At 41.6% G+C, this 27,209-nt stretch overlaps 1 protein-coding gene across 1 annotated transcript in view; it reads left to right on the top strand.

Moving 5' to 3' along the window:
• Positions 1–3,371, top strand: part of quoa (quattro a) — a 144,666-nt gene extending 141,295 nt beyond the window's left edge. Inside the window, exon 24 of the mRNA XM_087994601.1 lies at positions 1,309–3,371. The gene's annotated coding sequence lies outside the window, so the exon portion shown is untranslated. The remainder of the gene's footprint in view (positions 1–1,308) is intronic.
• The last annotated feature ends 23,838 nt before the right edge of the window (positions 3,372–27,209 follow it).

The raw sequence follows: 27,209 nt of genomic DNA, 5'->3' as shown, positions 1-27,209 counted from the left end.
GCAGGGTTACAGGGATAGGGTGGTATGGGATGCTCTTCAGAGGGTCACTGTCAACTTGATGGGCTGAATGGCCTAGGGATTCTATGGTCAATCCAGGTAAAATTCAAAGAACCACAGCATCGTAACGTTTGGGAAATAATAAAGTCAAACCAAAGATTCAGCCATCTTTCCTTAGCCTGTAGCTTGCCAATTTATTCTTTGCTCTTGACAAATGAGAGACACTAAAAATGATATAAGGCACTTTGCAAACATCTGTTAACTTATTGTCCCACCGGCCCTCACACGCTTCTGAAGATGAAGGAGTTCAGTTGAATGGGAGGACCTGAGAAGATGTGACTGTTCTTTTTGCAAAAAGAAAGTGAAGAAGAGAGCCAATAATAGTGTTAAAATTATGGGGGTTTTGGGCAGATACCATTTCCATTGGCAGACCAGTCGACAACCACAGAACAATGATTAAAAATGGTTGGCAAAAAATAAGCAGGGAGGGAAGGAGGAGAGTGTTTTTACTCAGTGATTTGTGATGCATAGGCAGAAGAGATTAGATTATCTACAGCATGGAAACAGGCCCTTCAGCCCAACAAGTCCACACCGACCCTCCGAAGAGCAACCCACCCAGACCCATTCCCCTACATTCATCCCTGACTAATGCACCTAACACTACAGGCAATTTAACATGGCGAATTCACCTAACCTGCACATCTTTGAACTGTGGGAGGAAACCGGAGCAAACCCACACAAACACGGGGAGAATGTGCAAACTCCACACAGACAGTCGCCCGAAGCTGGGATCAAACCTAGGACCCTGGTGCTGTGAGGCAGCAGTGCTAACCACTGAGCCACCGAGGAAAGATATTCAATAAAAAGTTTCTAAAAGAAAGTGGACACATACATAAAAAGAGAGAAAAAGAATGCCTGATGAAAGGGACAAGTCTGAATAATTTGATAGCTCTTTCAAAAAAACTGGAATGGCTATAATGGGAAAATAATCTCCTTCAACACTGTATAATCCAATGATTCTGCATGGATAACAATGTGAAGACTTCCTGCATTCTAAATGGGGTTAGACATATGACAATAATCTTGTTTTCTGAAAAAAGGGGTTATTGATCTTAGCCTCAACTTTATCATTGAGTGTGAGGAGTCAGTGCGTATCAGAATGTCATTCTCATGTATCCATGCATGTGCCAGAGGATGCACCCCATCATTTTAGTTAAAAGGATGGTCATATCTTGGAAGTGATTGTAGTGTACATACTATACAGTGGTAGTATATAATTAGTGTATAATTTTAATCTCATTATTTTCCCAGGCCTGAGAATCAATGAATCACTGCTGAAGGAGGGTCACTGTTGGTATTCCAACTGCTTCTGAGCTCTGAAATGTGATTCCAGTTCACGTTGCAACAAGCTACAGATTTGCAAGAGGTTGCTGTGCCATCTGGGCTTTGTCCTGACAGATTGTTGTTTTCACTTAAACTGGAAAACAGATGCTGCTCTGTAGCAGATTTTTTTGCCGAAAAATCCTCATTATTCTCAGGTGGTTGTGACATAAGTGTCAGCCGTGGTATTTCACAAGGTCATCGCGATAAAGAGGGAACACCTATCCCTATGGTCAAGTACTGCGAGCTTTCTGCACGCTCTCCACGATACATGAACCTGTAACATCAGCATTTAGACATGTTTTCTAGCCCTAGTGTGGCTCCATAAGTTTCAGATCATAAGCTCCAGCAAAGGACGGAATTATCCATGAACATGGGGGAGGGGCTCATTCATCCAGGGAAATTGGACTTTGGAGAAAATAGCACTATGAACAAGTCTAAAGGGGGAGGGCAATGTAACATATTCATTTAACTATTAAATCATATATAAGTATATTTTAATATGCATCAAAATGATCAATTAATATTAATTTGTATATTGTACTATTGCTTTCTATTGCATATCTATTAGCTTTAATCTCATCATTGTTGTGAAATGCAGATGATGTTAGTTAAGATGTCAGTACTTAACGTTTCCCATTTTTACATCTTTATAATATTAAAAAGAACCATGGATTTTATTAATGTTAATGATACTTTGGCCCCAATTTGTCATTTTTTTATGCTCTTCTAACATGGTCTGATCTTTAAATATATTTTCCTAATGTAATTTATGCTTGAGATCAACCACAAGTGTCTATAGAATGATATAGAACCAGCACCCTGACTTATACTGCTGTCTTCAGAGACTTGATATCAGACAACACATACTCAGCTTGCATTTGATTACATGAGTGTCTTATACACTCCAACTGGAACTAAATCCATCTTGAAATTTCAACTGAAACTTGAAATTAGTTCCTAGACAGTTTAAAAACTGATTATGGTTATTATTTGGTGGATAATGCCACACACTGGTTAATCTTTTTTAATTTTTGCCTAAATTTGACACGACCAACTCACTCCTGGGTACACAACACAGCTTAGCAGGATTCTCTGGTAGAAAAACACTGGGTCCATCATCTTAGTCGACTTAGGTAGGAAATCAATCCATAAGTTAATTTTTCTGAAACTTCTAGGATTTTAACCCTATTTTGAGTAGGTGTCATCAAATTATGGAAAAAAAAATCATATTGGGTATTTACCTTTTTTTTTGCATTCCAACATTGCTGGGCATAAGAATTATGGCATTCCTGGCATAGACATTGCTATGGTGATGAAGGGCATTAAAGTTTTGAAGGACCTCTGAGCTTAAGTATAAGATGATTGTATAAGCAGCAATGCCTAGGCCAAAAGATAGGTTTTAGAAATGAGCAAAGTATTTTGAAAACATGAATGCCAAAATTTGAGGCCATTACTCAGGCAACACTGCAGCTTGGATCTACTGCCACCATTTTCCATCTCTTACATTGTTGGGTGCACTAACTTCAGCAAATCAGCTGATAGTGGAAAATGAACTGGAAGACCAAACTAGCAACTGAGCACCAGGGTTCCATCAGAAACTAGGAGTGTTTGCTGTGCAATACAATTCAGTCAGTACTCTTGATCTACATTATTCCAAATGTCTATGAAATATCCTTTTGTCCTTGAGTTATTTGAATCACAATATTATCTGAAAAATATTGAGGTAATGATTAATATCCTGTGGTATAATTTCCCCTAATTTTACCAAAAAAGGATGAGTGAAGGGTATATCACTTTGTACTCAAGTCAACTTTGCACAAAAAGTTAACAAGTAGACTCAAAGACAACTCTTAGATGCATCTTTTTCATGTAAACTAGCATTAGCATGTTAATATCTGCCAGATTTTCTGGAGTTACTGAGTAATTTCCATTCCAAGCAGACTGTAATATTGTTGCTACGCAACTGAAAATGTATTAAAGGTTTAATTCAAGCCATTTGGTATTGGAAGCAGTGTCCCATTTGTGTTTCTCTTCGAAAATGAATCGTTCAGTTGCAAACGAACCTGGAGACAGCAGACGTTATGAGTGTTCATTGAGATTAATGGTACTGGAACATCAAATGGTCCCAGAGCTGTCGGATTCCTTCAACACATTTGATGAAAATGCATTTGAATTAAATTGAGTTTACTAAATTATTGTGTAGAGGCAAATGCCTAAGGAATACATAAATATGTAAAAATGTTGCTTGTGGTGCAGGTGCTGCTTATCAGATGTGTTGTAATTTTCTGATACACTTTAGAATTAGTATGCCAGCAAAAATGGATGTTAAACTTTCAAAATCTTGTACCTCAGTAGTTAGCATTGAAGTCACAATAGAATGAAGCTAAAATTACTTAAAGATGAAACATTCTGTCTAAGGACTGTGCTCCTTTAAGGGGCTGTTGCATCTCAATTTTGTTCAATTGGTTCCAGTTAAAATGGTATAAGATGGAATTTTGCCCCTTGTGCTGCAGTTTCATAACTCTGGGACTCATGCAGCCAATAGTTTTGAAAATTTGAAGACAACAGCCAAACTTAACACCACGAGGTTCCACAAACAGAAATCAGATCATTACTTAGTTTAGGGATAAATACTGACCAAGATGGGATAACACCACTGTTCTTCTAACAACTGTGAGCACTCACAAAAAGCAACTGCTTACACTTAGTCATAGAGTCATAGAGATGTACAGCATGGAAACAGACCCTTTGGTCCAACTCACCCATGCCGACCAGATATCCCAACCCAATCTCGTCCCATTTGCCAGCACTTGTCCCATATCCCTCTAAACCCTTCCTATTCATTCAGATGCCTTTTAAATGCTTTACCTGTACCAGCCATCACCACTTCCTCTGGCAGCGCATTCCATACACACACCATCCTCTGCATGAAAAAAGTTGCCTGTTAGGTCCCTTTTCTATCTTTTCCATCTCACCCTAAACCTATGCCCTCTAGTTCTGGACTCCACCACCCCAGGGAAAAGACCTTTTTACCCTATCCATGGCCCTCATGATTTTATAAACCTCTATTAAGTCACCCCTCAGCCTCCGACGCTCCAGGGAAAACAGCGCAGCCTATTCAACCTCTCCCTATAGCTCAAGTCCTTCAATCCTGGCAACACCCTTCAAAATCTTTTCTGGACCCTTCCAAGTTTCACAACATCCTTCCGATAGGAAGGAGACCAGAATTGCACACAATATTCCAAAAGTGGCCTAACCAATATCCTGTACAGCTGCAACATGATCTCCCCACTCCTCTACTCAATACTCTGACCACTATCCTATCTACCTGCGACTCCATTTTCAAGAAATTATGAACCTGCACTTCAATGTCTGTTTGTTCAGCTTCACTCCCTAGGATCTTACCATTAAGTGTATAAGTCCTGCTCTGATTTATCTTTCCAAAATGCAGTACCTCATATTTATTAAATTTAATATGGCTTGATTGATTAAATAGATGGAGTATAAAGAGGGTCTTTTGCTCCTTTAAAGGGCTGTTGCTTCTCAATTTGGTCCAATTGGGCGTATTTAAAATGGAAAAAAAGGAATATTAGCCCTTGTGCCACAGTTGTAATGTCTGTACTTCTGAGCCAGGAGGCCTGGCTTCAAGTCCTACCTATTTCAGAGGTGTATCAGAGTATTTCTGAACAAGTTGGTTAAGAAAATATTCAATCGGAGTTTGGTTATGGCAGCACCAGGGTGTCCCAGTATACTTCAGGGCTTCTGTGATTGGTGTGTAACACCTTACATCCTTCAGGAGCCACATTTGAAGTTAAATCATTGAGTTTCCTTTGAGATTTCAGTCTTAGGTCCAGTTTCCTATAAGGTGCTGTTGCCTGTCTAATTTCGTACCATTGTTTTAATTGATCAAATGAGTGTGAAAAGAGAGTGCTGGAATGCCTGGTTAATGGGAAGGAGTTATAATTCTACATTCTGTAAAGTAACCTTTTGTCAAGAAAAGGATTTTCACTTACCTTTTGTATTGACATCGCTTGGAATCTAGTTAATAACGGGATCTGTTGTACTGTTACAACACGGGGTAAACTTTCCTGCCTAATTTAAACCAGCAACACAGAAAAGATTTATCCAGTGCAGTATTCTGTGAAAATTCGAGAGACCAAGAACTATTTGAAGTAAAAATTAACAAATTTATTTCTTAAAGAATAACAGAGAATAATTAACTAGCGACTATTTACAACTAGTATCTCTAACCTATCTTTTACTTTCCCTTCTGCAAAACTGGTCTGATAAAAATCCCGATTATATTTTACAAAACAAAACTTCTTATCTCAAAACCATGCAGCTATCGGTTCTTCACTGTATTCCTATCTTCTTTTCTTCTTGGAGATTCTGCTTCACAGGTGAATGATCAATAAAGGTACCTTTAATAGCGCTATTTATCGGACAGTCTTTACATGCTGGTAGCTTGGCAATTCTCCTCCCAATTGTTCATTTTTCCCTGGTCTTATACCCCTAAAGCATCAGATTGTGTCATTGTCTTTTAAGATTGTCAATATATTCAATGCAAACTGGATTGGAGTTTGGTATATTTTGGGGGATATAATTTAAACTGATTGGCCTAATTCGAATCTGTTTTTGTCTCCAGGCAACCAGCTACCCTAGCTACCCCAGTAACTGGATCATATGTTACATTGTATATTATTCAGAACAATTGGTGCTGTCAGGTCATTCTGCTTGCTTTTAACTCTCTTAAAGGTACAGTACACCCACATCTTCATAACAGTATTCAGCTGAAAGAACAGATGATGCTTCAATTTATTCTCCTCTGAAAGATAGCTGCTCCAAAAGTGTAGCACTTGCTTGCCAGTAAAGATCTAGTGTTCAAGTTTCTCTGGATTAGAAGATGAACTGAAAGCTTTCTGCTGTAGAGGCAAGAATGCTATTTGTTTAATCTTGTGCTTTAAGCCTGTTTTACCTGTGCATTGAGATACTGGTCTGAAGTAATTCTGGGCTGAGTGTGTCTGCACACACACTGTCCCTGAAACTATTTGCTCCTGATCCTTACAAGAGGCTCTGTTTCCATGCTGGATGACTCGATGACTTTTTCTTTCAAGAGATAATGGTTTCCTGGCACTCGATCCTCTGCAGTTTGGGAAGGAATCATATTCAGCGAGGAGTAATGGATGGCAAGAGGATTGATTGATTAATTGTGAAGACCAACATGGATGTAGATATGAGACAGAAACAACCTCCAGAAGCCAGATATTTTCCAAAGAGAGAGAATGCGAAATTTATACATAATCAATGTTTCAACCTTTGCAGCAAGGATGTGAAAAAGAGTCCCATAATCCAGTTCCATGTATAATAATTAAAGAACAAAGTCGATATTCTGTGATGCAAAACGTGCATGTCATTTTTTTGACTTGTGCAAAATTAAGCATTGAGTGAGACAAAGGAACTCAAAGTAAGTAAAAAAACAATAAAAAGATTTGTGTGTGAAAATGGGTTAAATAAAGTGTGAAAAATGTTTACTCTTGTTTGAGCTACTTTTACTAATGAACCAGGGCAGTAATGTGTAATTTTAGCGTGAAGTACTGTCCATTAATCTGAGGAATTGACAGGATTGACAGATTGGAAAGAGACAAGTGCAGTTCCTTTATTGAAATCCTATTTGATAATGGCACGTTATTTAGCCCAACCTCCACGATTCAATCAATAATTGGAACTAAGTGGAAAAAATATAACAAACATTGCTCTAAAAGAGCAAGGTCTTGTCTAAAAAACTTTTCTGATTTTTTTTTGGGAGATTTTATACGAAACTGCTGAGCAATGGGGACGGAAGTTCAATTCCTTGAGAGTTAACAAAGTATTAACCAGTGCCTTTTTATCTATTATGTAGCATGTGCAAGCCCTAAGGGTTACTGGAGTCCTGATGGATGTGATTCAACCCAGTGCACTGGAGAATTGGGTGAAGTCAACCAATGAGTAACCTATTCAAACTGTCTCTAGTCATCAAACACGTTAATTGTGCGAGAATTTCATTTATGGTCTCTTCCTGCCAATGCTTATCAATCTCTCCCTTGTTACTGAGTCTCCACAACAAATAAAATCTCTGGTTAGATTGGGCGCAGTCACAAATAATCTAAAAATCAAGTTGATGTTAGTAAAATTGTACTTTACTTTAAAACAATCAATGAATCCCTTGTGTGATCCATGTTGTGAGGTCACTTATAGGGGTCGACTTTCAACTGGAGTCCTCTACGTTGGGGTACGCAAGGTTTGAATTGTAAAGACAGGCTGGGATTTTCTTTCACATAAGTGTAGGAGGTTGAGAAGCGACCTTATAGAGGTTTATAAAATCATGAGGGGTATAGATAGGGTTAATGGTAAGTGTCTTTTCCCTATGGTGGGGGTTTTCTGTCTAGGGGGAGTATTTTTAAAGTGAGAGGACAGAGATGTAAAAGCAAACTGTGGAGCAGATGTTTTACACAGAGGGTAGCTCGCATATGGAGTCACCTTCCTGAGGAAGTGGGGAATGTGGGCACAGTTACAATGATTAAAAGACACTTAACTAAATACACAAATAGAAAATGTTTGGAGGGATATGGACCAGGAGCAGGCAAGTGGGACTAGTTTAATTTAAGATCATGTTGGGCATGGACTGGTTGGACTGAAGGGTTTGTTTTCATGCTTTATAACTCTATGATTCTGTGTCAAATTTTAGTATGACTGTTCTTTATTGTAGCTGCTTAGTTTTAACATTTAAGACGTTTTCTGTTAAACTATGTTTCTGTGACAGATCTCTAATCCATAATAACAAAGTTATAACTGGGCCCTAAGTTGCAAATTGATATAAATTTATTTGCGTTAAGCATACTACTTCTAATAAGTATCTGTTTGTGTTATAATGGTTTGGGCAATGATGTACAATTTGTACGATTCTAGATGGGACAACCCCAATGAGAAGGGGGGATCTGTCTCTATGTTTTATTCAACCCCTTCTGTCTTACATTGGTCACATGAGGTTTGACTTAACACACGAATCCCTCCCCTGATTGCTATTTTTCCCAGTTCCTATGTATTCATAGTTTTTAAAGGAACCAATTTCACCAGGCTTTCTTGGGATAAAAGAAGATTGTATTTAGTCAGTACTAAGTAGTGAAGAAAAATAATAAAACACAATCCACATCGTTTTGAAATGAGAAGTGAGGGAAAGAAATAGCAGGCAGATAAAAGATATACAAACCAGTTTTTGGCTTGTCCATAGAAGTAGATGAAGAAATATTGAGGCCTTCAGTTTGGTGTTTCTGATTCTGGCATTCTTCATTCTACAAGATAGCAAAAGGCTGTTGTCCTGTTTAAGTTTTGACTTGCAACTTGTTCCAATAATTATCAAGAGACAAAAGACTTTTCCTTTTAACTGTTACTGCAAGGGTTCCTCATGGTTGTTCTTAAGCTTTGACCTTTGCAGCATGCTCCAGTTCTGTAGAAATAGAACACACACACACACACACATATTCCAGGATTGCAGTTGTTTATTAAATACTTCTGCTGTGTATTCCTACAATAGGATAACAAAAATATCTTTTGCCCAGAACTGCATTTGTTTAACCTCACATCATGCCCACAATCTGGGATATAACATGCAGGCCATGGTTTCTTCTGAGGTGGTAATCAGCCTCCATTACTTTTGAAACCATAACAGATTACAGTTCCAGTTTGCATTACATCTCTCCTGTTTGAATTGTCTCTATCTGATGTTCCTTTACACTACCTAGGTGTGACATTCCATGGTCTATCTCTCTCAGGACTGAAAGTAATCTATATCGGAATTTTCCAGACAATCACTAAATTACATTCTCAGAGTTTACAATTTCAGCCACCTTTGACTAGATATTCCTTTTTTTTTCATTTTTAACCAAAAGATGCATTCATTAAAAATTCAAAAGATCGATAAATAATTCAGGGCTGTGATACTTTGCCCCAACACTGAAAATCTATACTTGTGAATATTGGATGAAAACAGGATTGGTTTCAGCTATGAAAATGCACGTGGTTGAATTACTTGGGAGTGGTCATTGTCCAAGACTCACATGATAAATATTAATTTGAATTCTGGTGGAAATATGGCACTGGTGAAATCATAATCCCTCAAATAAGAGCCTGGAGGAGACAATTCATAGACGTACTTTGAAAAGAACAAATGCAGATCTGATGAAAATTCCTAACTATTGAACCACATTAAAAAGTAGGTTTTTCATCACTCTTCTGCTTCCAGCAAAATGAATGTTCTTAGTTTGAGAGTCTCACAGTATTTGAGCTGTTGTAGTATCTAATCTTCCAAGATGAAGCAGCTGCATGGAGTCAAAGCTGTTATCTATTTCAGTGGCCAGACTTATTAACTCAAAGTTTGTGAGAAGATTTGTAGCTCGGGTGTTCCAAGCACATCGACCTGGACCCAAATATACCGACCACTGCAGCGGACAGCTGGAACTGACAACCGGAAGCGGCAGATACAAATCACTATAAATGCCGGAGGAAAGATCACAGAAGCGCTTCACAGGAGGCTCCCAAGCACTGAGGATGTCACCTAGACAGGGGATGAAACATCTGCAACACAAATTTGCAACTCGGCGAACAGAACCACAACAGACTTATTAAATCAATACTTGAAACCCTTTGGAATATGTTCAGAAACATGTTTTATAATTGAACAACTGTGGATCATCCATCAAATCTCTGTTACATTAAAACTGATGATTTGTTAACTGCATAATAACAAGCATTTTAACTGTGGCAGTCTTCATGCAAATCAGGCTAAATGAAGCAAGTGTGAAGTTCGAAATATTGATTATATTAGTGTGTGTTCTGTCATGTACTTTAGTTCGTGCAGCATGGAAATTGTTCATCGAGCTCAAAAGATCCAGCCATTACTGTTAATCTCAACAATTCTTTCTTTTCAATCTCCATCCATGCCTACCCATACATTCTATTACTGCATGCTGACCTTTGACCCCTCCTAACTTCTCTGTCAACCTATGCCCCTGTATCCACATCCTTGGTACCTTAACTCTGCCAATCTATGCCTTTCCTTTCATAGAGATGTCATGCTATCTGGATTGATGCATCCCCATGACCCCTCAAGGTCCCTGTGTCCCAGTATCTGCTCGCCCATGCCACTTTACGCTCATCTACCTATCTCACAACCTCCCAAACCAATCTACCTATCTCACATCCTCCCAAACCAATCCACCTATCTCACATACTCCCCAACCAATCTAATTATCTCCCATACACCCAAACCCATCTATCGATCTCACATACTCCCCAACTCATCTACCGATCTCACATACTCCCAAACCCATCTACTGATCTTACATACTCCCAAACCCATCTATCGATCTCACATCCTCCCAAACCCATCCACCTATCTCACATTCTCCCAAACCAATCTATCGATCTCACATGCTCCCAAACCCATCTATCTATCTCACACACTCCTAATCCCATCTCCCTATCTCACATGCTCCCAAATCCCTATTTCTGAATACCTCCATTGCCATTTACAACCCTTGCATCAATTTACTGCTCACTCAGATGGGGCCACATTTTGCACTTCCTTCTTGTCAACTCACTTCTATTCTTGCCCAGGCAAAGCTTGGGGGATGGTTAAGTCCCCTTTCAGAAAGTGATTATCAAAGAAAGTAGTTATTGATGCAAAAATCATTCAATACATTTAAATTCCTTCAACTAATATTTATGTGAATACACATTTCACTTCAGTGAGCATTCCCTTATTTAAATGAACTGCTCATTTAAGTTCTTGTGTAAACAAGCATTTACATTTTACAAATAGTTGGAACTGTCCATCTAAATGTTTGCTTGATCGGAGCCCTGTTGTGAAAGCGATAGATTGGATATCAGTCATGTATTGCAGTTGCTATGGTGGTATATGTCAACAGCAATGATAGGGATACCTATCACTCTTTCCTTGCCTCACACAGTTTTGGCAAGTATCTCAATAACCATCCCAGTCATAGAATCCCTACACTGTGGAAGCAGACCATTCAGCCCATTAGGTCAACACTAACCCTCCAAAGAGCATCCCATCCAGACCCACCCCATCCCTGTAACCCTGCATTTCCCACAGCCAATCCACCTGACCTACACATCTTTGGACTGTGAGAAGAAACTGGAGCACTTGGAGGAAACACACGCAGACACGGGGAGAATGTGCAAACTCCACACAGACAGTTGCTCGAGGCTGGAATTGAACCTGGGTCCCTGATGCTGTGAGGCAGCAGCGCTAACCACTGTGCTACAGTTATCAGGAGGTGCTTATCAACAGTGCTACAAATGGTGGTTTGCTCAGCAAAAAGTAAATTCAGACCTTTACAGTGGTTGCCTAATGGAATTAATCCAGTCACCCAGCAATAGCTGTATATCTGAATGCAGAAGGCTACTGCTGTTACAAAATTCTAGCCAGGTCTTACTTCCTTTTGCAATGTAGAAATTGATTTACTTTCTAATTGTTTGGACTGTTATTTTTAAGATTTTAGTCCAGACAATCTGTTTGTTTTGAGTGTATGTTCTGGAAATTTCGAAGACGCAAAGCAGCCACCAGTCACTTGCCAGGCCTGGTCAAGTACTGACATTGCTGGAAGTTTTCATACAATTTTCACACACAGTACACCAAAGTACACAGTACACCAAACCCAGAACTATGGAATCCCTCTCAAATCCCTCTCTCCCACAGATATCAGCTCTGTCCTAGCACTATTATTAAAGCATGAAGGAATCTAGAATAATTCAGTTCAGTACATTCAAATATACTGTCAGATTTCCACTAACGTTCTGCCAATTTTTGGTGCTTACTTTAATCTAATCTTCTTCCCTCACCTTCCCTGGTAAAAATACCCACAATTCCTTCACCATCCATATTGATCCCATTCCCTTTACAACCACCAATTGGTCCCAAGTGAATTATCTTCTCATCTCCTTTATTCTACATGGACAGCAGACAGTGGATTTTAATGTTATGTTGATGAATGTGTCCCCTATCCAGTGGGCAGTATTTAAGAAATTTCTATAGCTGAATTTAGCACTATGTTGAGATTCATCTACAGTTTGTGTCATTGTTTGGAATGTAGCCTTGTTTTTTTTTTTAGCTCTGAGTTCTTTTGAATTTATCCATGCTCCTTTCTGAAATTGAGAAGCAAAAATATGATTTATTCTCTATAAGTGGCTTCAACAAGGAGACTTCTTCATTTATTAAATGTTCATCCAATGTCATAGTGATAGCAACTTTATACTGATCAGATCCTGCCAGCTGGATTATTCCCATTTTGTGGGCCAAATATTATGGAGCCTCCTAGATTAGCAAGATGGTGGGAGGGCAAAGGGCATTAGTCAGACTCCCAGAGCAGACAATACTATAATCAATTAAATCAATAATAGAACACAGAACTGTACTGCAAAGGAACAGATCCTTCAGCCCACGAACATGATGTCAAATTAAACTAATCCCTTCTGCCTGTCCTTGGTCCATATCCCTCCATTCCTTGCATATTCCACGTGCTTATCGAAAGTGCCTTAAACTCCCCAATTATATCTGCTTCGCCACCACCTCTGGCAGTGCGTTCCAGACTCCTCCTGCCCTCTCTGTAACCTACCCCTCACATCTCCTTTCAACTTTCCTCCTCTCACCTTAAATGCATGCCCGCCAGATATTAGATATTTCCACTCTGGGAAAAAGATTATGACCGTCAACCCTATCTATGCATCTCATCGTTTTCTAGACTTCTATCAATTCTGTCCTCAGCCTCCGCCATTCCAGAGAAACCAACTGGAGTTTTTCTAGCCTCTCCTATCACTCATACCCTCTAATCCAGGCAGCATCCTGGTAAACCATTTCTGCACCTTCTCCAAAGCTTCCAGATTTTTCCTGTAATGTGACATAACCAAAAGCTGCACACAACATCCTGATCTTGTACTCAATTCCCTGACCAGTAAATGCAGCATACCATTTGCCGAGGAGGGTACCAAAACAGGAAACCTGCTTGTTAGCAGTGAGAAGTTCATTGATCTGCTTAATTGTCAATTTGCATATAATTTAATTGCAATTTAATCTTGCCTCTCTGATCGAGCGAACTCTCCCATCATCAATAATCTGCCCAGTGGAAAATGATGGTTTATAGGTGGTTTCCTCAGCTCAGTGGGAGAGTCCTTTCAACCTCCAGGAAACTGAATCACAGGCTCTGGGTTGACCTTGGAAATTTTTTTTGTTTCTCTCTCTGTAGAAACTTGCTGAGCTGACACTGAGTTTCAAAACCTCAGGCAGGAAACTCAAAACCCAAACAAACTGGGTCTAAAACTTAAAGGGACCAAGATACTGAGAGACAAACTCTCAAAGTGGTATCCTATTTGGAGTCCCTTAGGAGAGGACACTTTGGAGGATATCTGTAAGGAAAGGGAGAGTTGATGTCGGAATGAGAATCATTGATCCTCTCCTCCTTCTTCCTTGAGAACTGAAAGGGAAACACTGTCTAGATGGTCACATCGCAAACCTCTTTGAACCTGTTGGTACCACTGAATAATCCTGTGTGATAGCGGACAAATGTTCTCCTGGGAATCTACAATGCCTTGTTTGTGCTGGGCCAACAGAAACTCAGAAAGAGGGGAGATGTAAACTTAGAGCTTGCTTACACAGCCTGGAAGAGGATTTCCAACTCAAATGGAGAGGGCTGGTTGCACTTTAGATATGGCACCAGCTCCTGCAGATCCATTAGGAGATGGGCACTTCACAATATTGGAGCTGCCTCCCCACCCCGCCGAGCTGATCCTGCATACATGAGCTTTGTCACCTTGTAACCGCCTTCAGCAGATCACCAAGGACCAGCAGCAGATCCTGTCAGCAGAATCTGTAAGGGTAGCAATAACATAGCGTCTCGAGGACAAGGCATTATAAGAGTAACAGTCAAACTGTGGTCCAATCTGACGGATCAAACGAACATTGAAAATTGGGAACGTTACTGCTAACTTCTCTAACATATAAAATTCTATATTTATTTTGGCACGCACATGCCCTATCTCATGCCATCTACTTTATCTGTCCATGATTGGCAGGACCCCATTTTATTCGTTACTTGCCAAACTTACTTCAGACACGCTGGGCAGTGTCTCGGAAGCCCAGCCAGAGCTTTTGGAAGGTTGGGCAAGAGGCAACCATTCCGTGTCCCAAAGCTAGATTAAAGTTTTGATGTTAATTTCTCCGAACTTTTCAGGAGGGTCACGTTTCCCAATCCTCATAGTGAGGAACCCTTTTGACATTAATTAGCATGTTCTCGAATAATCATTAACACCGCAGCCACTGGAATTACATTTATTGGTGCCAAACACAGGAACCGTGTTTCTGTAAGTCATTTCGATGTGCATGCACTTGGTCTTAAGGGTGAAGGTTTTCCATGTTGCCCAGCTCACGAGAAGTCCGTCGTGTGCAGTCAGACTTGTTTTAAATGCTTTACAGTGTTAGGGTGAAACCTTCTTGGCCTACTCAAGCAAAGCAGCCACACTGGCTGTTGCCAACATACCAGACTGAGCCAGGCAAGCGGAACTCAACTCAAAAGGGGTTCTGGATTAGTGGTGCTGGAAGAGCACAGCAGTTCAGGCAGCATCTAAGGAGCTTCGAAATCGACGTTTCGGGCAAAAGCCCTTCCGAAACGTCGAATTCTAAGCTCCTTGGATGCTGCCTGAACTGCTGTGCTCTTCCAGCACCACTAATCCAGAATCTGGTTTCCAGCATCTGCAGTCATTGTTTTTACCTCAACTCAAAAGGGAGCAACATATGCAGTATTTACTGAAATATGTATTGTCCTTTGAAATTCTCCCTGAAAATTTAATGCATATAAATCATGCATTTTATAAAGAAGGATCTCAATCTTTAAAATGAAGTCACATGTACAAAGGGACTAATGTACATAGGTGTGAATGAATACATTGAGGGTGAAAAGGTTACAATTTGCAGCAGGAATACACAGTGTCAGAATTGTCCAGCAGATGGCAGCAAAGTACAACTTTAATCATAAGCTGGATCCAGAGATAGGCATTGTCCACTCAAAATACAGCACCTCAGTTAGTTCAATTCACAACTAGCTCAAACCTATTGCTGATGAATGATCCTGTGCATTTTAATCTAAGAAGGATGTCAAGCATAGGAGCATTAATTTGGAAAACAAATCTGGTACTGGGTGCATTAGCTTTGGTATGAGAACCAACTGGCTGATTGCTCTTGTAACCCCAACGCTAATGTAAAGATGGATGGAAGCCCCATCAGAGAATACAAAATGGGTGCTGTAATATTATCACCTTTAGAGTGATGTCCCTTTACGAGTTAACATGCAAATTAGTCAAGTTTATCACATGACCTCTGCTGGATGGGTCTCCAGGTCTGAAGGAATTCTGGACAATATTCTGCACCAACATTAACTTTATTATTAATAAATCCACCATAGACCTTCATTTCTTTTTACATTACAGTGTGGAAACAGGCCCTTCGGCCCAACAAGTCCACACCGACCCGCCGAAGCACAACCCACCCATACCCCTACATTACACTATGGGCAATTTAGCATGGCCAATTCACCTGACCTGCACATCTTTGGACTGTGGGAGGAAACCGGAGCACCCGGAGGAAACCCACGCAGACACGGGGAGAACGTGCAAACTCCACACAGTCAGTCGCCTGAGGCGGGAATTGAACCCGGGTCTCTGGCGCTGTGAGGCAGCAGTGCTAACCACTGTGCCACCATGCCACCCAATGTGAGGAGAATCATTTGTTACATTTAGATAAGAAGTTATTCCATGATACATGGTTCGTATTATCTTCTAAGTATAAAATAAAGCAAAAAAAAGGACCAAAAAACTGAAAGAACTGCAGACGCTGGAAATCTGAAACAAAAGCAGAAATTACTGGAAAAACTTAGCGGTTCTGGCAGCATCAGTGGAGAGAAATCAGACTCAACATTTTGGGTACATTGACTCTCAGAACTGATGTTGCTAGGATAAGGATGGCTGTTATACAGAAGGTAGTGTGGGGGGAGGAGGGAGTGTAAACAGTAGGTAGAGATAGAGATAGAGTCCAAAAAGAGAGAAAAACAGTTGGACAGACAAAGGAGTGGATAAAGACCAGCTTAGGAGAACAAATAGCTGCTAATGGAGACAATTAGTAGATGACAATGGGTTGTGTGTGGTAACAGTCCGTCTGATGACAAATTCTGGTATGTGAGGTGTCAGGAATGTGTCAGGTAAAGGTGCTCAAGTCCTAAAATTGTTGAACTTGATACTGAGTCCGGAAGGTTGCTGTGTCCCCAAGCGAAAAATGAGGTGCTGTTCTTCCAATTTGCACTGAGCTTCGCTGGAGCACTGCAGCAAGCCGAAGACAGAGGTGTTGGCCAGGGAACACGGTGGTGTGTTGAAGTGCTGAAGCAGTAAATCAAATGAAATTAGATGGTGAAAGTTACAGGAATGAATAGATCAATTTTTCAGTGAATGCCATAACAGGGGAAGCGCATGCTACTTTGCTGAGGCTGAACAGTTGGAGCCTGGAGAGGAATTTGTTGCCTCAGCACATTGTAGCTGGATAGCAGTGACTGCAAGCATGAAGTGCAGCAGATATTATTGGTTTCTGTCGGCAGGAGACCAAAAGTAACTAAGCTGTGTGGCAAGAAAAATCAAATGCACGCATCATGAAGCTATCCTGCATTTTGAGATGTATGCAAGGCGTCTGCAGGAAATCTGATTTCAAAGACGCAGCCAGAGGCTAAAATAGAGATGAACCGAAAAGGAGACTGGCCAGTTGAATGGCAGCACCAGCAGCAAGGTTTAGGCCCGACACCTGCATATACATAAGATGCTGACAATGGAGCTGCTGTATACAGTCAGCCAAATGTGGTGTGAACCATATGCCATCCTCATGATACTATCTCCCAGACGAAATGGTCTCACTGAGCAAATGGTTCGCACCCCTCAGTTACTCATCCCGAAGTGTAGGATGACAAATTAAGATTTTCATGTCACCATATTATGCCTCTAGATATGAGGTTACTATCATCAGTTGAGATCATGTATGGAAGGTAAGTGAGAATATTCTTGCGAAAAACCACCCATCTAAATTCTGCAATATAGGATACACTTGAAAAACAAGGAAGATGAAGGTGCTGCCAGAGCTGCTGAGATTTTCCAGCATTTTACCTTTTGGTTTCAGATTCCAGCATCCGCAGTAATTTGCTTTTATTAAGGAAGATGAAGGTGTTTTCTGACCAGCACGCAGATGCAGAATTACTTAAACTACATGTGGGACAAAAGTCAGAGTCCCACACACCCGCCTGTGGTGACCTGCAGCGCTTTTCAAAGTGAGCAGTGAGCCCAGGTCTGAAGAAACCATGAGACAGGATGGAGAACCACAGAGGAGTTGGATAAGGGATGAGTACAATACACAAACTGTGCACAATGGATGTGAAAATCACACCCAGACAATGATAAACAGCATACTCTCATATACATCCAAGATTAAATCCACAATTCCAGAACAATACCTTAAGATCTGGAGAAGTGGCCAAATTACAAATACCATATGGACTCATTGACTTCTGCACTTGTCAAATAAGCAATCCCTATTTCTGTATAACTAATTCTGCGATTACTCAATTCTTCTTTACGCATGAAGAAGCTATCATGGTGGGAGGTGGGAGGACCAATGGAATTTAGAACGTAACATGCAAATAACATCCAGGTACTTGCCTTATCACATGACCACAAGATCTTTGCACTATCATACTCTAGACACTGGTTGTGTCAGGAAATCTCTGTATAAGTGAGTTTTATTGCTAATAAATGCACCACATCTTCTACTAAAGAGAGTCCACATACTTCATTTGTGTGACATTTGCATAACAGAAATATTAGAGTGTAGCTTTGCTCGCTGAGCTGTAGGTTTGATATCCAGACGTTTCATTACCTGGCGAGGTAACATCATCAGTGGCGACCTCCAAGTGAAGCGAAGCTGTTGTCTCCTGCTTTCTATTTATATCTTTCTCCTGGATGGGGTTCCTGGGGTTTGTGGTGATGTCATTTCCTGTTCGTTTTCTGAGGGGTTGATAGATGGTATCTAGATCTATGTGTTCGTTTATGATGTTGTGGTTGGAGTGCCAGGCCTCTAGGAATTCTCTGGCATGTCTTTGCTTAGCCTGTCCCAGGATAGATGTGTTGTCCCAGTCGAATTGGTGTTTTTTTTCATCCGTGTGTAGGGCTACGAGGGAGAGACGGTCGTGTCTTTTTGTGGCTAGCTGGTGTTCGTGTATCCTGGTGGCTAACTTTCTTGCTGTTTGTCCTACATAGTGTTTGTGGCAGTCCTTGCATGGAATTTTGTAGATGACATTGCTGGGATGTTGCTGGGAATGGAGGGTGGGTGACATAAAGTCAACTGGAAAGAGAGACTTCTATCACTGGAGCAAAGGTGGTTGAGAGATGACCTTATTGAGGTTTATAAAATCATGAGGGGCATAGATAAGGTGAATGAAGACTTCTGTTCTCTAGGGTGGGGCGTGTTCAAAACAAGGGGTAATATTTTTAAGGTTAGAAGAGAAGGATTTAATAAGGGCAGAGGACTGTCACAGAGAATGGTTCATGCTTGGAATGGGCTGCCAGAGGAAGTGGTACATGCAGACTTAAAAGACATTTGGATAAGTTTGTGAACATGAAAGGTTTAGAGGGATATGGGGCTAGCACAGAGAGATGGGATTGTTCGGGAACATGTTCCTCCTGCAGAATGTGGCAGGTGAGAGATACGACACATGTCTTCGCTGACCACATCTGCAGGAAGTTCACCCAACTCCAGCTCCTTGAAAACTGAGTTAGGGACCTGGAGCTGGAGCTGGATGAACTGCGGATCATCTGGGAGGCTAAGGGAGAAATTGAGAGGATGTACAGGGAGGTGGTCACTCCTCAGGCACAGGATAAGGACAGCTGGGTGACAGTCAGGGGGAAGAGAGGGAACTGACAGACAGAGCAGGGATCCCTTGTGGCCGTTCCCCTCAGCAATAAGTATACCGTTTTGGATACTGCAGGTGGGGACAGCCTACCAGGGGAAAGCCATAGTTGTCAGGTCTCAGGCACTGAGCCTGGCAGAAGGGAAGGGGGGAGAATAGAAAAGCGCTAGTGGTAGGGGACGCAATAGTGAGATGGATTGACAGGAGATTTTGTGGTCAGGAACGGGACTCCCAGAAGGGATGTTACTTTCCTGGTGCCAGGGTCTGGGATGCCACCGATCGGGTTTACAGGATTCTGAAGGGGGAGGGTGGGCAGCCAGAAATCGTGGTACATATTGGCACCAATGATATAGCCAGGAAAGGGATTGAGGATCTGAAAAGTGACTGGAGAGAGCTAGGTTAGAAGCTGAAGTGCAGGATGAGTAGAGTAGTGTTTTCAGGTTTGCTACCAGTGCCATGAGACAGTGAGGTGAGGAGCAGTCAGTGAGTTCAGCTTAACACGTGGCTGTGCAGCTGGTGCAGGACGGAGGGCTTCAGATACTTAGACCATTGGGGTACCTTCTGGGGAAGGTGGGACCTGTACATGAAGGACGGGTTGCACCTGAACTCGAGGGGCACAAATGTCCTGGGTGGGAGATTTGCTCATTTGGTTCGGAAAGTTTTAAACTAGTTTGGCAGGAGGGTGAGAACCAGAGCTACATATCTGAGAGGGAGTTAATTAGATATGGGGAAGTGACAGGATGTAGTGAATCTATCGGGAAGGTTATTCGTGTGATGGAACAAAGGGATCGGTTAAAGTGTGTCTGGTTTAACACAAGGAGTGTCAGAAATAAGAGTGATGAACTTCGAGCGTGGATCAGCACTTGGGACTATGATGTCCTGGCCATAATGGAGATGTGGGTTTCACAGGGGCAGGAATGGTTGCTAGATGTTCCAGGGTTTAGAACATTTAAAAAGAACAGGGAGGGTGGAAGAAGAGGAAGGGGTGTAGCATTGCTAATCAGAGAGTGCATCACAGCTACAGAAACGAAAATGGTTGCGGAAGGTTTGTCTACTGAGTCAGTATGGGTGGAAGTTAGGAACTGCAAGGGAGCAGCCACCTCATTGGGGGTTTTCTCAGACCCCCTAATAGCAGTAGAGAGATTGAAGAACTCATTGGCTGGTAGATTTTGGAAAAATGTAGCAGGATTGTTGTTATGGGTGACTTCAACTTTTGCAATATTGAGTGGAACCTCCTTAGTGCAGATGGTTTGGATGGAGCCGTTTTTGTCAAATGTGATCGGGAGGGTTTCCTTACTCAGTATGTAGACAGGCCAATGAGGGGAGAGGCCATTTTGGATTTGGTGCTTGGCAATGAGCCAGGACAATTGTCAGATCTCGCGGTGGAAGAACACTTTGGTGACAGTGACCACAACTGCTTCACATTTACCTTAGAAAGGAAAAGGAGCAGTTACCAAGGGAAGATATTTAATTGGGGAAAAGGAAATTATGATGCTATTAGACAGGAGTTGGGAAGTACAGATTGGGAGCAATTGTTCCACAGAAAGGGCACAACAGACCTATGAAGACTGTTTAAGGAGCAGTTGTTGCAAGTGATGCACAAATTTGTTCCTCTGACACACGCAAGAAGGGGTAAGATTAAGGAGCCTTAGATGACAAGAACAGAAGAGCTTCTCATCAAAAGGAAGAAGGTAGCTTACGTAAGGTGGAGGAGGCAAGGATCTAGCACAGCTTTAGAGGATTACAGGCTTGCTAGAAAGGAGCTCAGAAATGGACTGAGGAGAACCAGGAGGGGGCACGAGAAAGGCTTGGCAGGGAGGATTAGGGAGAACCCAAAGGCATTTTACTCAGACGTGAGGAATAAGAGAATGATCAGGGAGAAGGTAGGACTGATCAGAGATAGCACAGAGAACATGTACGTGGAGTCTGAGCAGATAGGGGAAGCCCTAAATACATTTTCTGCTAAGGAAAGGGACTTTGTTGTGAATGAGAACTTTGAGGAGCTGCAATATGGGTTTGAACAGATCAAGATTGATGAAGTTTTTTGCTGGAAATCTTGGCAAACATTAAGATTGATAAGTCCCCAGTGCCAGACCAGATTTAATCTAGGCTACTCTGGGAAGTGAGAAAAGAAGTTGCTAAGCCGCTGGCAAAGATCTTTGCTTCCTCACTCTCCATGGGGGTCATACCAGAGGTTTGGAGGGAGATACATGTTGTTCCTCTTTTCAAGAAGGGTATTAGGGAAATCCCTGGCAATTACAGACCAGTCAGTTTTACGTCTGTGGTCAGCAAGATTTTGGAACAAATTCTGAGGAATAGGATTTATGACTATTTGGAAAAGCATAGCGTGATTAAAGGCAGTCAGCGTGGCTTTGTGAGGGGCAGGTCATGCCTCACACATCTTATTGAGTTCTTTCAGGAGGTGATGAGACAGGTCAACGAAAGTCGAGCAGTGGACTTGGAGTTTCTGGACATCAGCAAGGCATTTGATAAGGTTCCCCATGGTAGGCTCATTCATAAAGTCAGGAGGTTTGGATACAGGGATATTTGGCTGTCTGGATTTAGAATTGGTTGGCTGACAGAAGGCAGAGTGGTTGTAGATGGAAAGTATTCTGCCTGGAGGTCAGTAGTGAGTGGGGTCCCACAGGGCTCTGTTCTTGGGCCTCTGTTCTTTGTAGCTTTTATAAATGATTTGGATGAGGAGTTTGAGGGGTGGGTTAGTAAATTTGCAGATGACACAAAGGGCTATTGCAGGCTGCAGCGTGATATAGACAGGATGCAGAGCTGGGCTGAGAAATGGCAGATGGAGTTCAACCTGGGTAAATGTGAAGTGATGTATTTTGGAAGGTCAAACTCGAATGCTGAATATAGGATTAAAGACTGGATTCTTGGCAGTGTGGAAGAACAGAGGGATCTTGGTGTTCAAGTGCATAGATCCCTCAAAGTTGCCACCCAAGTGGATAGGGTTGTTAAGAAAGCATATGGTGTTTTAGTTTTTCATTAACGGGGGATTGAGTTTAAGAGCCGCGAGGTTTTGCTGCAGTTCTACAGGACGTTGGTGAGACCATACTTGGAATATCGTGTCCAGTTCTGGTCGCCCTACTATAGGAAAGATACAGAGGCTTTGGAGATGGTGCAAAGAAGGTTTACCAGGATACTGCCTGAACTGGAGGGCTTGACTTACGAAGAGAGGTTGACTAAGCTCGGACCTTTCTCACTGGAGAGAAGCAAGAGAGATGACCTGATCGAGCTATACAAGGTAATGAGAAGCTTGGATAGAGTCGCTAGCCAGAGACTTTTCCCCAGGGCAGGATTGACTGGCACGAGAGGTCATAGTTTTAATATATTAGGAGGAAGGTATAGAGGAGACGTCAGAGGTAGGTTCTTTACGCAGAGTGTTGTGAATGCATGGAATGCGTTGTCAGCTGTGGTGGTGGAAGCAGAGTCATTAGGGACATTTAAACGACTGCTGGACATGCACATGGATAGCAGTGAACTGAGGGGTGCATAGGTTAGGTTATTTTATTTCAGAATAGGAATAATCCTCGGTACAACAACGTGGGCCGAAGGGCCTGGTCTGTGCTGTACTTTTCTACATTCTATGATGTGGACAGATTAGACCAAAGGGTCTGTTTCCGTGCTGTATAACCCGATGATCCTATGGCTTATTGCCTCAACTGCCTCCCCTCCCTCACATTCTTCAGAGCCCAGAGTTGAGAACAATATCACAGTGCGGTTATGATGTTAATGTACATTTAGAAAAACTGCTCGCTTTTGTACTCTCCATTCCTATTAACAAAGCCCATCTAAAGCTTAGGATTCATAATGACACTTAATTGAAGGAAATTTCTCCTCAACAGTGCAAATAAGCATTCTGATAATCTGAGCAGAGCTCAGTCGGGCTGAATGGCCTATTTCTGTGCTATAAATTCTATGTAAAAGTGATGTGTTCTTCCACAGTACATAGTTAGTGATATCAAGTGTGACCATGTTGATTGTGGGAGAGTCTGTCTTCTGAGGAGAGGTTGAGTAATTTGGGTCTGTACTCACTGAAGTTTAGAAGAATGAGAGAAGACCTTATTGAAACAAATAGGATTCTTAGGGAACTTGAAGGGATAGCTCAGACAGATGGCTTCCATCTGTGGGAAAGTCTAGGACCAGAGGACAAAATCTCAGAATAAAGAGTCACAGGTTCAAGACAGAGTCGAGGAGGAGTCTCTTCTCCCAGAGGTGAGTTATCGTATGGAATTCTTTGCTACCCAGGACAGTAGAGGCCAGACCATTAAACACATTCAAGAGAGACAAATTTCTAATAATTAAGGAAATCTAGTGTTATACGGAAAAGGCAGGAAAGTGGAGTTGAGCATTATTAGATCAACTAACATCTCATTTAATGGCAGAGTAGATTCAACGGGCTGAATGGCCTGTGTCTGCTCTTCTATCTTACGGTCTTATGGTTAACCAATATAAAAAATGCACAGCATTACAGTAATAAACCATGTGAAGAAGGTTGGGTTGTGCCAGTAATTCCCTCACCCACCGCGATGTCTCACAAACTCACTTTGTTTTAGTGGGTGAAGTGCTCAGCACTGGGCCTTAATGATGGGAGTGGGGAGAGGGAAGTGATAGAATGAATCATCTGTGTACTAGGTTGGAATGTGGTGTATGGTATGGGAAGAGCTGCGAGAGCAGTACACAGGGAAATGCAAAGTAGCTAACCCACTGGCCTTAATATAGCACTGGAAGCACTCTTCATTTTCCAAAAAGCACTTTCAATCATTTGGCTTTTTATCAGTTTTATTTTTAAGTGGGATTGGCCCTTCCTGTTCAACTTGATTTGGGAAACAAATTCGTCTATCAGCACACCAACAGGACAGCATTCATTCATTCATCCATTCACACTTTTACACATGCACAGAACAGTCAGTGTTTCATGTTTTCCACTCTATTTTGCCATGAACACTAACTGTGAGACCAGATGATGTCAGTTAACTTTAAACCATTGAACAGCAAACCCCACCACTGAATGTAAACAAACCTGCCTGTAAGTAGACTCTTCAATCATTGCTTTCAAGCTTTGCCACTCCCCAGTTTCAGACAAGGTCCTGAATGTATGAGGTGGGATAGGTGGGTGTGGTAGTTCAATGGGAGGACAAATATGGAATAATTTGGAGCCCCAGTTCCATTGGGTGTTTGTCTCTATTTTGGGGATACTTGGATTTTTTTTTGACATGATGGTGCTGGTGTTAGAATGAGGTGGACAAAGTCAGAAGTCACATGACACCACGTTATAGTCCAACAGGTTTATTTGAATTCCCCAGCTTTTGGAGTGCTGCTCCTTTGTCACCTCTATATGGATGTCAATGAAAATGCAGGGTTGTCGTGTGGTGTCATCTGTCAGATATCCTATCATTGTTGCTTGACATGGCCTCAAAGCTGATTCTACCTCAGTCTATTGAGTCTACTTCACCATTCAATAAGATCACTCTCAACTTTTTTCCCTATATCTCTTGACTCCTTTACTGGTTAAAAGTCTGTCTATCTCAACCTTGAATTAACTTAATGACCCTGTGTCAATGGCCCACTGCGGTGAAGAATTCCATAAATTCACTGAGAGATGAGAAAATGAGCAGTAGGATCAGTAATTAAGAGTTTCCTCCGAATCACCCTGCCTCCCAACTGGGACATAAAATCCTGCAATTGTTACTTAATGCACAGAGGTACTACATTTGTTTTTGCATTTACAGGATAGAACTCTCAAACCCTCACCTATTTTAGAATAGGCAACAAATCTGACCTTGCCATCATTTCTCACATTCTAATACAGAAAATGTTTGCCTGCTAATTTCGTTGAATGGTTAGAAGACAGGAGGGGGCCCCTTTGTCTTTTGTTTCAGTACTGGTTCTCTGCCAGAACAATAGCGTGCTTCTTTATAAATTTATATCTTTAAGTAAATCCTTTTTTTTAATTTGTGCCTGAAAGCTGTGACTATGTAGTGTGTTTATATCCCCTGTTGAAATGATCAATAGTTTATGGTGGACTCTTCTCAAGATTTTCATCTCATGTGTTGGTTGAAAGGGTAATCATTAATTCTAACCATGACCAGTCATTATGCAAAAGCTAAGAGACATTCAGTTTTAGTGTACAAAAGCAACAGTTAAAAGTTGGAACCTACATTTATTCCTTGTCTCCCTTAAAAGATTCCCAGCAGCAGACATACCCTCTGAAGAAGGCAATATGTGCATGCCACAAAGTCTTGCTTTCAGAAACTGACTTTATCATGATAGCAACACTGAAGGCTAATCTAACTACTTGAAAATCTTCAGTCAGACTATCCTACCCGACCAGGAAGGGGTGAGGCACAACTTTGAAGTGCCAACATCCCCACACAGTAGATGCCCAGTAGTTCCAGAGGTGGATTTCTGAGGACTTCAAAAGTGACTCTGTTTGTTCATCTAATCCTGTGGTTACTAATTGGTTAAGCCCTGTCCACAAGATAACAATTTTCCTTTTAGTATAAAACACTAACTATACTCAAGAAGGAGTTGCCCTGTGAATGAAGAATGTTTGGTCAGGCGAAGAAATTAATGTTTGCTCTGGACAGGCTCCAACATGCAATGAACGTCATAGTTTATTTTCCTTGAATGGATCCTACCACTGGAAAGGGAGGCACCCATCTCAAGTAGACAATCAGAGCAATTTATTCACATTGATACCTTTCTTTAGCTGATTGCAGTATTATCGTGATTTCGAAATATTTTGGTTCATTGTCTTTTTAAAAAATGAGACAGAGGTATTGCAGTTTGACATAAAATATTCAAATAGCAGGAAATTATGGAGCAGAAATGTTGTGAGATAGTTTCTCTGATGGAGTATTCAAGTTCTGGGACAGGATTTGGGGTCATGACCCTGTCTTTGGGGTTAAGTGAGAGTCAATATATTGTACAGTGTATTGTACGGTCACCCAGCAGAGATCTTCCTGAACTGGGCTAGCAATGATGGTGGTTTGCAGGTCAATTATAGGATGAAGATGAGGCTCTTGAACTGGAGTGCTAACTGGAAGCCCTCCGGCATGAATGAGGCAGAAACCGGCCTTTTGAAGTAAGTGAGAGAGTGAAATATAAGATGGAAGCACCTCGCTTCAAATGTTTGGACTATTAAGAATTAAACAGCAGCCTGTTTACAATTGCAAGGGGTAAGGGCTACCCACACAGCACCACACCTCCAAGCACCCATGCCCTCACACCCCTTGGCCTGTTGCTGGGTGGCTGTCTTCAGACAGTTGGTCAAATCACTGATGCCTCATTGGAAAACTCCAGTCAACCGCTGACAAGAGGCTGTAATTGACCTGTTATCTCTGTTAATTGGCTACCCACTGCATGTGGTTGGGTAGCTCTACCACCCTCCCCTCATGCAACACCTTTCATCACCATTTTTGGAATACAGCATTCAATTCTGGTCTCCCTACTGTAGGAAAGATGGTGTGAGTTCAGGAAAGATTTACAAGGATGTTGCTAAGGTTGGAGAGTTTGAGCTATAGGAGGAGGCTGAATAACCCAGGGCTGTCAGAGGCTGAGGGCTGATCTTAAAGAGGTTTATAAAATCATGAGGGACATGTCAAGGTCTTTTCCCCAGGATAGGAGAGTCTAAAACTAGAGGGTATAGGTTTAAGGTGAGAGGGAAAAAATTTAAAAGAGACCTAAGGGGCAACTTTTTCAATCAGAGCTTGTGCGTGTATGGAATGAACTGCCAGAGGAAATGGTGGAGGCTGGTCCAATTGCAAC

The sequence above is a fragment of the Chiloscyllium plagiosum genome, unplaced genomic scaffold (assembly GCF_037043375.1).
Source record: "Chiloscyllium plagiosum isolate Xiang-an unplaced genomic scaffold, Cpla_swu_hap1 HiC_scaffold_15, whole genome shotgun sequence".
Lineage (NCBI taxonomy): Eukaryota > Metazoa > Chordata > Chondrichthyes > Orectolobiformes > Hemiscylliidae > Chiloscyllium > Chiloscyllium plagiosum.
Note: the sequence above shows the minus strand (reverse complement) of the source record. Positions and strands in the feature narration are given on the sequence as shown.